This window comes from Budorcas taxicolor, chromosome X (genome assembly GCF_023091745.1).
Source record: "Budorcas taxicolor isolate Tak-1 chromosome X, Takin1.1, whole genome shotgun sequence".
NCBI lineage: Eukaryota > Metazoa > Chordata > Mammalia > Artiodactyla > Bovidae > Budorcas > Budorcas taxicolor.
Window position 1 is genome coordinate 61010177 of NC_068935.1, and position 12177 is coordinate 61022353.

The window sequence follows — 12177 nt, forward strand, 5'->3', positions numbered from 1 at the left end:
AGAGAATTGTTTCTTCCCTCTCCTTGGTGTCCTTTGGCTTTCGGCAACATCACTCCACTGTTTGCCTCCATCATTACGTAACCTTCTTTACTGGGTCTCTTCTGTGTGTTCCAATTTCTCTCTCCTTATAAGGGCACCTCGGTGGATTGAGGGCCCACCCAAATCCAGTATGACCTCATCCTGTCTTGATTATCTTCAAAGATGCTATTTCCAAATGAGGTCTCATTCACAGGTATTAGAGGTGAGAACTTCAACATATCTTTTGGGGGAATACAGTTCAACTCACAGTACTCTGGAAAGGGCCAAAAACAACTGTGAGGACCATACTCCCAAGACACAGACCCACAATGCACTCCAAAGACTTAGACTTAATCCCAAGATCAGAGAATTCCCTTTCCTCCCCCGACTCCAGCAAGCTAATAAGTCTTCGTTAAAATAGCAGTGGATGACAGCTACAAACACTGTCTTGGACATGAAGCACCAAGAAAAGGGGCAAGGCCAAGAGGGGAGGTAAAAACAAAATCACTAAAGGGATTTAAAGCCTCTGGTACCCATAGACAGAGCAAACATCAGACAAATAGTCACCATAAAGTCCTATTTACTTCAGTATCTACTGCTCTATACAGTATGTCTGGCTGTCAACAAGCACAAAATTACAAAACATACATGCTAAAAGGCAAGAAATAACACAAGTTGAAGAGAAAAGGCACCATCAGAACTAGACTCACATGTGACATATGTATTGAAATTTTCAGTCAGGAAATTTAAAATAACTGTGGTTAATATTTTAAGGATTCTAAATGGAAGAGGTAGACAAAGTGGAAGACCAGATGGATACTGTCAGCAGAGGGATAGAAAAATACAAGAAAGAATCAAAAGGAAATCAAAAGCATAGTAACAGGAATGAAGAATGACTTTGTGGGGCTTATCAGACACCCATGAATAGAATCAGTGAATGTAAAAATAGGTCATTAGAAATTACCTAAACTGAAATGCACAGAGAAAATGAGAGTGGAAACAAACAAACAAAACATAACAGAGTATTCAGAAAATGTGGAATGATATCAGAAGTTATATAATATACATGAATGGAATACTGAAAGAAGAAAGAAAGAACTAAGCGGAAGAAATATTTGACGAAATAATTTCTGAAAGCTTTCCAAAATGCATGACAAACACCAAACCACATATCCAAGAAGCTTAGAGAAGCTTAGGATACGTTTTAAAAACCCATGCACACACAAACACAACCCCACACTTAGGCAAAAGAGCAAAAACAGAGAGCAAATCTTGAAGGCAGTCAGAGGAGAGAAAAACACTTTACCTACAGAGAAAGACAGATGAGAATTATGTAAAGTTCTCATGAGAAGCTATACAAGCAGGAACACAATGGAATGACAATTTTAAGACATTAAAGGGAGGAAAAAAACTACCACCTATGATTCTATATCCAGCAATCCTTCAAAAGTGATAGAGAAATAGACTTTCTCATCTAACTTCTCAAAATATTGTAAAAGAATTTCTTCTGGCAAAAGAAAAATGATATAGGTAACAAACTTGGATCTACATAAAAATAGAGTGTTAGAAAGGAATGAAGATAAAAAACAAACTTTTCTGCTTCTGAATTACATGAAATTTTAACTATTTAAATGGTAATAGCAATGTGTTTCGAGAAGGCAATGGCACCCCACTCCAGTACTCTTGCCTGGAAAACCCCATGGGCGGAGGAGCCTGGTAGGCTGCAGTCCATGGGGTCGCTAAGAGTTGGACACGACTGAATGACTTCACTTTCACTCTTCACTTTCATGCATTGGAGAAAGAAATGGCAGCCCACTCCAGTGTGCTTGCCTGGAGAATCCCAGGGACGGGGGAGCCTGATGGGCTGCCATCTATGGGGTCGCACAGAGTTGGACACGACTGAAGCCACTTAGCAGTAGCAGTAGCAGCAATGTGTTTGGTGTTCATAGCACATATAAAAGTGAAATAAGTGAAAATAATATGACAGGATAGGAGGGAGAAATTAGGAATATTCTATTTATAATACCAAGTTCTAACTAGGATGATGAGGAATCAGAACTCTCTTTCATAGCTAGTGGTATGCAAAATACTCTACAACTTTGAGTGACACTTTAGATTTATCTAAAAGTGGGCTTAGATTATTTAAATGTACATTCTAAACATTTGGAAGAATAATTTTAAAATGTTTTTTAAAATAGTGTGAATAATAAGTCAATGGAATCATACAATGAAAATCAGAAAGACAGAGAAGAAAAAAGAAAGGAAGTAAGGAATAAATACAACTATAGAAAGCAGCAAGAAGGCAGATTTAAAGTCAACTACATTGGTAATCTCTTCAAAAAATAAATTGTCAAAATGAATCAAAAAATATTCACCTATATGTTGTCTACAAGAAACACGCTTTAAATGTAAAGACTCAGGATAAAAGTTAAGGGATGAGGTAGGAACAGAGGATATATGGATCTCTCTGAACTTTTGTCTCAGTTTTGCTGTGAACCTAAAACTACTCTAAAAAATTATAGTCTACTTAAATATTTTTCTTTAACTTAAGTTGTTGTTGTTCAGTTGCTCAATCATGTCTGACTCTTTGTAACCCCATGAACTACAGCACACCAGGTTTCCCCTGTCCTTTACCATCACCATATCCTGGAGCTTGCTCCAACTCCCGTCCACTGAGTCGAGTCGATGATGCCATCCAACCATCTTGTCCTCTGTCACTGTCTTCTCCTCCTGCCTTCAATCTTTCCCAGCATCAGGGTCTTATCCAGTGAGTCAGCTCTTCCCATCAGGTGGCCAAAGTATTAGAGTTTCAGCTTCAGTATCAGTCCATCCAGTGAATATTCAGGGTTGACTTCCTTTAGGATTGACTGGTTTGATCTCCTTGCAGGCCAAGGGATGCTCAAGAGTCTTCTCCAACACCACAGTTCAAAAGCATCATTTCTTCAGTGCTCAGCTTTCTTTATAGTCCAACTCTCACATCCATACATGGCTACTGGAAAAACCATAGCTTTGACTAGGCAGACCTTGTCAGCAAAGTAATATCTCTGCTTTTTAATATGCTGTCTAGGTTGGTCAGAGCTTTTCTTCTAAGGAGAAAGTGTCTTTTAATTTCATGGCTGCAGTGACCATCCACAGTGATTTTGGAACCCAAGACAAGAAAGTCTTTCACTGTTTCCATTGTTTACCCGTCTATTTGCCATGAAGTGATGGGACCGGATGACATGATCTTTGTTTTTTGAATGTTGAGTTTTAAGCCAGCTTTCTCACTCCTCTTTCACTTTCAGCAAGAGGCTTTTTAGTTCCTCTTTGTTTTCTGCCATAAGGGTGGTGTCATCTACATATCTGAGATTATTGATATTTTCCCCTGAAATCTTGATTCCAGCTTGTGCTTCATCCAGCTTGGCCTTTTGCATGATGTAATCTGCATATAAGTTAAATAAGCAAGGTGACAATATGTAGCCTTGGTGTACTCCTTTCCCAATTTGGAACCAGTCCGTTGTTCCATTTCCTGTTCTAACTGTTGCTTCTTGACCTGCATACAGATTTCGCAGGAAGCAGTTAAGGTGGTCTGGTATTCCCATCTCTTTCAGAATTTTCCACAGTGTGTTGTGATCCACACAATCAAAGGCTAGAGCCAGACATCCTGGAGTCCAAAATCAAGTGGGCCTTAGGAAGCATCATTACGAACAAATTAGTTGAGGTAATGGAATTCCCACTGAGCTATTTCAGATCCTAAAAGACAATTCTGTCAAAGTACTGCACTCAATATGCCAGCAAATTTGGAAAACTCAGCAGTGGCCACAGGATTGGAAAAGGTCAGTTTTCATTCCAATCCCAAAGAAGGGCAATCCCAAAGAATGTTCAAACTACTTCACAATTGCATTCATCTCACACATTAGCAAAGTAAAGCTCAAAATTGTCAAAGCAAGGCTTCAACAGTACATGAACCGAGAATGTTCAGATGTTCAAGCTAGATTTAGAAAAGACAGGGGAACCAGAGATCAAATTGCCAACATTTACTGGATCATAGAAAAGCAAGAGAGTTCCAGAAGAACATCTACTTCTGCTTTATTGACTACACCAAAGCCTTTGTGTGGATCACAACAAACTGTGGAAAATTCTGAAAGAGAGATAAAAGTAGAAATAAATCCACAATTGCATTTGGAGGTTTTAATACATCTCTCAGTAACTGATGGGCTTCCCAGGTGGCTCAGACAGTAAAGAATCTGCCTGCAGTGCAGTTCGATCCCTGGGTTGGAAAGATCATCTGGAGAAGGGGATGGCAGCCCACTACAGTATTCTTGCCTGGAGAATTCCATGGACAGAGGAGCCTAGTGAGCTACAGTCCCTCAAGTCACAAAGATCGGACACAACTGAGCAACTAACATGCATACATACACACAGTAACTGATATATTAACTAAGTACCATGAACCAACTTCATCCAGTTGGCATTTGTACAACAATCCATCCAACAACAGTAAAGTTCACATTGTTCTGAAGTGTAGATGAAGCATTCATAAAGGTAGACCACATTTTGAGCCAAAAGCTCAAAATTTAAAGGACTCTAAAAAACATATAAAGTCTCAGTTCAGTTCAGTTCAGTCGCTCAGCCGTGTCCGACTCTTTGCAAACCCATGAATCGCAGCACACCAGGCCTCCCTGTCCATCACCAACTCCCGGAGTTCACTCAGATTCACGTCCATTGAGGCAGTGATGCCATCCAGCCATCTCATCCTCTGTTGTCCCCTTCTACTCCTGCCCCCAATCCCTCCCAGCATCAGAGTCTTTTCCAATCAGTCAACTCTTCACATGAGGTGGCCAAAGTACTGGAGTTTCAGCTTTAGCATCATTCCTTCCAAAGAAATCCCAGGGTTGATCTCCTTCAGAATGGACTGGTTGGATCTCCTTGCAGTCCAAGGCACTCTTAAGAGTCTTCTTCAACACCACACTTCAAAAGCATCAATTCTTTGGCACTCAGCTTTCTTCACAGTCCAACTCCCACATCCATACTTGACCACTGGAAAAACCATAGCCTTGACTAGACGGACCTTAGTCGACAAAGTAATGTCTCTGCTTTTGAATATACTATCTAGGTTGGTCACAACTTTTCTTCCAAGGAGTAAGCGTCTTTTAATTTCATGGCTGCAATCACCATCTGCAGTGATTTTGGAGCCCCCCAAAATAAAGTCTGACACTTTTTCCACTGTTTCCCCATCTATTTCCCATGAAGTGATGGGACCGGATGCCATGATCTTCGTTTTCTGAATGTTGAGTTTTAAGCCAACTTTTTCACTCTCCACTTTCACTTTCATCAAGAGGCTTTTTAGTTCCTCTTCACTTTCTGCCATAAGGGTAGTGTCATCTGCATATCTGAGGTTATTGATATTTCTCCCGGCAATCTTGATTCCAGCTTGTGCTTCTTCCAGTCCAGTGTTTCTCATGATGTACTCTGCATATAAGTTAAATAAGCAGGGTGACAATATACAGCCTTGACGTACTCCTTTTCCTATTTGGAACCAATCTGTTGTTACATGTCCAATTCTAACTGCTGTTTCCTCACTTGCATACAGATTTCTCAAGAAGCAGGTCAGGTGGTCTGGTATTCCCATCTCTTTCAGAATTTTCCACAGTTTATTGTGATCCACACAGTCAAAGGCTTTGGCATAGTCAATAGAGCAGAAATAGATGTTTTTCTGGAACTCTCTTGCTTTTTCCATGATCCAGCGGATGTTGGCAGTTTGATCTCTGGTTCCTCTGCCTTTGCTAAAAACAGCTTGAAAACATCAGGAAGTTCACGGTTCATGTATTGCTGAAGCCTAGCTTGGAGAATTTTGAGCATTACTTTGCTAGCGTGTGAGATGAGTGCAATTGTGCGGTAGTTTGAGCATTCTTTGGCATTGCCTTTCTTTGTGATTGGAATGAAAACTGACCTTTTCCAGTCCTGTGGCCACTGCTGAGTTTTCCAAATTTGCTGGCATATTGAGTACAGCACTTTCACAGCATCGTCTTTCAGGATTTGAAATAGCTCAACTGTAATTCCATCACCTCCACTAGCTTTGTTCATAATGATGCTTTCCAAGGCCCACTTGACTTCACATTCCAAGATGTCTGGCTCTAGGTGAGTGATCACACCATCGTGATTGTCTGGGTCGTGAAGCTCTTTTTTGTACAGTTCTTCTGTGTATTCTTTCCACCTCTTCTTAATATCTTCTGCTTCTGTTAGATCCAGACCATTTCTGTCCTTTATCAAGCCCATCTTTGCATGAGATGTTCCCTTGGTATCTCTAATTCTCTTGAAGAGATCTCTAGTCTTTCCCATTCTGTTCTTTTCATCTATTTCATTGCATTGATCACTGAAGAAGGCTTTCTTATCTCTTCTTGCTATTCTCTGGAATTCTGCATTCAGATGCTTATATCTTTCCTTTTCTCCTTTGCTTTTTGCCTCTCTTCTTTTCACAGCTATTTGTAAGGTCTCCCCAGATAGCCATTTTGCTTTTTTGCATTTGTTTTCCATGGAGATGGTCTTGATCCCTGTCTCCTGTACAATGTCACGAACCTCATTCCATAGTTCACCAGGCACTCTATCTATCAGATCTAGGCCCTTAAATCTATTTCTCACTTCCACTGTATAATCATAAGGGATTTGATTTAGGTCATACCTGAATGGTCTAGCCGTTTTCCCTACTTTCTTCAATTTGAGTCTGAATTTGGTAATAAGGAGTTCATGATCTGAGCCACAGTCAGCTCCTGGTCTTGATTTTGTTAACTGTATAGAGCTTCTCCATCTTTGGCTGCAAAGAATATAATCAATCTGATTTCGGTGTTGATCATCTGGTGATGTCCATGTGTAGTCTTCTCTTGTGTTGTTGGAAGAGGGTGTTTGCTATGAGCAGTGCATTTTCTTGGCAAAACTGTATTAGTTTTTGCCCTGCTTCATTCCGCATTCCAAGGCCAAATTTGCCTGTTACTGCAGGTGTTTCTTGACTTCCTACTTTTGCATTTGAGTCCCCTATAATAAAAAGGACATCTTTTTTGAGTGTTAGTTCTAAAAGGTCTCGTAGGTCTTCATAAAACCGTTCAGCTTCGGCTTCTTCAGCATTACTGGTTGGGGCATAGACTTGGATAACTGTGATATTGAATGGTTTGCCTTGGAGATGAACAGAGATCATTCTGTCGTTTTTGAGATTGCATCCAAGTTCTGCATTTCGGACTCTTTTGTTGACCATGATGGCTACTCCATTTCTGCTGAGGGATTCCTGCCCCCAGTAGTAGATATAATGGTCATCTGAGTTAAATTCACCCATTCCAATCCATTTTAGTTCGCTGATTTCTAGAATGTCAACGTTCACTCTTGCCATCTCTTGTTTGACCACTTCCAATTTGCCTTGATTCATGGACCTGACATTCCAGGTTCCTATGCAATATTGCTTTTTACAGTATTGGACCTTGCTTCTATCACCAGTCACATCCACAGCTGGGTATTGTTTTTGCTTTAGCCTCATCTCTTCATTCTTTCTGGAGTTATTTCTCTACTGATCTCCAGTAGCGTATTGGGCACCTACAGACCTGGGGAGTTCCTCTTTCAGTATCCTGTCATTTTGCCTTTTCATACTGTTCATGGGGTTCTCAAGGCAAGAATACTGAAGTGGTTTGCCATTCCCTTCTCCAGTGGACCACATTCTGTCAGACCTGTCCACCATGACCCGCCCATCTTGGGTTGCCCCGCGGGCATGGCTTGGTTTCACTGAGTTAGACAAGGCTGTGGTCCTAGTGTGATTAGATTGATTATTTTTCTGTGAGTATGGTTTCAGTGTGTCTGCCCTCTGATGCCCTCTTGCAACACCTACCACCTTACTTGGGTTTCTGTTACCTTGGGCATGGGGTATCTCTTCACGACTGCTCCAGCAAAGCACAGCCGCTGCTCCTTACCTTGGACGAGGGGTATCTCCTTACCGCCGCCCTTCCTGACCTTCAATGTGGGATAGCTCCTCTAGGCCCCTCAGTCTAAATGAAAATGAATATACAACTTATCAAAATCTGTGGTAAGCTACTAAAGCAGTAGTTGGAGGGAGATGTATGGCAATAAATACACACACAGAATCTGTGCAAAAAAGCTACAAAACACTGATTAAAAATGAAAGAACATAAATAACTGAAAACACATTCCATAACCATAGATTAGAAGACTCAATATTGTTAAGATGTGAATTCTCAGTATGTTCTACAGGTTCAGTGCAATCCCACTCAAAATCCCAGCAGACATTTTTTATACATATTGACAAACTGATTCTAAAATGTATGTGGAAAGACAAAGATATCAGAATAGCCAATGCACTTCTGGAAAAAAGTAAAAATACTTAAATTTCCATAATAAGGTTGACCCTTAAACAATGCAGGGGTTAGGGGTACCAACATTTTGAGCAGTCAGAAATCTGATTGTAATTTAGAGTTGGTCCTCTTTATATATTCAGTTTGTTCATATATGTGGTTATGCATCCACAAATCAAACCAACTGCAAATCATGTAGTACTGTAGTATTTACTATTGAAAAATTTTGCATGTAAGTGGACCCAAATCATTCAAAGCCACGTTTTTCAAGGATCTCTTTGCAGTCCAAGTGACTCTCAAGAGTCTTCTCTAGCAGCACAGTTCAAAAGCAGCAATTCTTCGGTGCTCAGCTTTCTTTATGGTCCAACTCTCACACCCGTACATGACTACTAGAGAAACCATAGCTTTGACTAGATGGACCTTTGTTGGCAAAGTAATGTCTCTGCTTTTTAATAAGCTGTCTAGGTTTGAGATAGGTTTTCTTCCAAGGAGTAAGTATCTTTTAATTTTATGGCTACAGTCACAAAATTCAAAACATTCTCTGTTAAAAAGACCATTAAGAGAATGAAAAGAAAAGCCACTCAGACTTGGAAGAAATATTTGCAAACAACATACCTGAGAAAAAATTTTGAAAAGACCTCTTAAAAGTTGAAAACAACCCAGTTTTTAAAAGGGTATAAAGAGCTGAACAGACACCTCACCACAAGAGAAAAGCATGGCAAATAGACATATGAAACATGCTCAACATCGTTTCAAATTAGTAAATGCAAAATAAACCCACAATGAGATGCCACTAAACACCTGTTAGAATTACTACAATCCAAGAAAACTGGCGATGCTAAATGCTGACAAGCATGCAGAGCAATAGGAACTCCTGTTCATAGTTGGTGATAATGCAAAAATGGTACAGCCATTCTAGAATAAAGTTTGGTAGTTTCTTATAAACGTGGACTTGCCAACAGTTGCATTTCTAGGTATTTACCCAACTGATTTGTAAACGTATGGCCACAGCAAAAACCCGCATGTGAATAACCACTTTATTCATAATTGTCAAAAGTGGGAAGCTATCAAAATACCCTTCAACAGGTCAATTAGTAAACTATAGTACATCCATGCAATGGAATAAAAAGGAATGACATAAAATCTATTAAAGGCAAAACTATAGGGACAGAAAAGAAATCAGTTAAAGATAAGTAGAGAGGGATTGCTAGAATGAATCAATGTATTGCATTATATTTGGAGACATCAGTAAACTCATGTTTAGCCTCATATAGAGAGATGTGAAGATACAGAAATAATTCCATTTGGCCCTTGAACAATGCAAGAGCTATGTGTGCCAATCCTCTGTGCAGTTAAAAATGTGCATATAACTTGTACATTGCCCTCTGTATATGTGGTTCCCCTCTATCCACATTTCTGCATTCTTGTACTGAACCAACCACAGATTGTATAATAAGTAGTATGTACAACCAGTCCATTCTGAAGGAGATCAACCCTGGGATTTCTTTGAGAGGAATGATGCTAAAGCTGAAACTCCAGTACTTTGGCCACCTCATGTGAAGAGTTGACTGATTGGAAAAGACTCTGATGCTGGGAGGGATTGGGGGCAGGAGGAGAAGGGGACGACAGAGGATGAGATGGCTGGATGGCATCACTGACTCGATGGACGTGAGTCTGAGTGAACTCCGGGAGTTGGTGATGGACAGGGAGGCCTGGTGTGCTGCGATTCATGGGGTCGCAAAGAGTCGGACACGACTGAGCAACTGAACTGAACTATTGAGAAAAATTCTGTGTATCAGTGGACCTGTGTAGTTCAACTCTGTGTTATTAAAGGGTCAAGTGTATATGTTTTACACATAGATTATTGTATTTTCTAGCTCTACCCATTAAGAGGTCCTGGGAATAATGACACCCCAGTAGCAATGAGCACACCCAGATCTTGGTTTCTAATACCATTCTCTAGCGAAAGGAACCAACCCTTTGGAGATTGGATGATTCTAGGGCTGGGCCAGAGAAGATACAAGATGAGCCTGGAGCATCTTGTAGTTTCAGAAAGTAAGAAAGCTCAAAAAAAAAAAAAAATGATGAGGCAATGTTCAAGGGACACAGGAGCTAACTGAAAGAACTTCTAATGGCCAAACCTGGAACAGCTTGAGCAAGAAAATAAATGATGTAATATTGGATTATAACACAAAATATAAATATCCATGAATCCATGCTGATATAAATAAATGATTGAATAATCGGGAGAGTAGATAGAAATCTCCCATACAAAAGAATTTCAAATAACTTATATAGATATTCCTTCTCCCCCAGCAATGGAGGTGGATCTTAACTCCTCTGTCCTGGAAGGCAGGCTGTACTTAGTGATTTGCTGCCACAGAATATAGAGTGTAGAAGGAGCGGGGGAGAGTAACTCTTAAGAAGAAAAACCTAGCAAACACTACCTCTGATAGCATATACCAGTGATAGAGTTCGGTGAGAAGGGCCCCTCACTTCTGTGGCTATCTCCCCCAAAACTTAAAACCCCTATTTAAACACAATAAAAGTATCAGATAAACCAAAATTGTGGGGCACTCTAACAAAATGCCTGACTAGTACCTCTCAAAACTCTCAAGATCATCACAACCAAGGAAAGTTACAGTCACAGTCCAGAGTAGCCTAAAGAGACATGACTGAATGTAACCTGGGCCCTGAATGGGACCCTGTGACAGAAAAATGAAATTAGGGGAAAACTAATGAGATTCAAAAATTAGGAAAGCAGTACATCAAAGCTGTATATTGTCACCCTGCTTATTTAACTTATATGCAGAGTGCATCATGCAAAATGCTGGGCTGGATGAAGCACAAGTTGGAATCAAGATTGCAGGGAGAAATATCAATAACCTCAGATACACAGATGATAACACTCTAATGGTAGAAAGGGAAGAGGATCTAAAGAGCCTCTTTATGAAAGAGGAGAGTGAAATAGCTGGCTTAAAACTCAACATTCAAAAAATGAAGATCATAGCATCCAGTCCCATCATTCATGGCAAATAGAAGGGGACAAAATGGAAACAGTGACAGACTGTATTTTCTTGGACTCCAAAATCACTGTGGACATTGACTGCAGCCATGAAATTAAAAGATGCTTGCTCCTTGGAAAAAAAAGCTATGACAAAGCTTCACAGCAAATTAAAAAGCAGAGACACCACTTTGCCAACAAAGGTCCATCTAGTCAAAGCTATGATTTTTCCAGTAATCATGTATGGATGTGAGAGTTGGACTATAAAGAAAGCTGAGCATGGAAGAGTTGATGCTTTCGAACTATGCTGCTAGAGAAGACTCTTGAGAATCCCTTGGACAGCAAGGAGATCCAACCAGTCAATCCTAAAGAAAATCAACCCTGAATATTCATTGAAAGGACTGATGCTGAAGCTGAAGCTTCACTATTTTGATCACCTGATGCAAAGAGTGGACTCATTGGAAAAGACCCTGATGTTGGGAAAGATTGAGGCCAGGAGTAGAAGGGGACAACAGAGCATGAGATGGCTGGATGGCATTACCGACTCAATGGACATGAATTTGAGCAAACTCCAGGAGACAGTGAAGGACAGGGAATCCTGGCATGCTGCAGTGCATGTGGTTGCAAAGGGTCAGATTTGACTGAATGACTGAACAACAACAAATGATTCAAATAAATTTGGGAATTTAATGAATAATATATCAATATTCATTCACTGTCAAAAATTTATTACACTATTGTATGATAATACTAATAGGGGAAACTGGGCAAGTGTTATATGTGAATTCTTTGTATTTGCACCTTTTATATAGACCTAATACCATT

General features: G+C 40.1%; 1 protein-coding gene across 1 annotated transcript in view; it reads left to right on the forward strand.

The window, feature by feature from the left end:
* TMLHE (trimethyllysine hydroxylase, epsilon) overlaps positions 1-12177 on the forward strand; it is a 68774-nt gene that overhangs the window by 12371 nt on the left and 44226 nt on the right. The gene's annotated exons all lie outside the window — the stretch shown is intronic.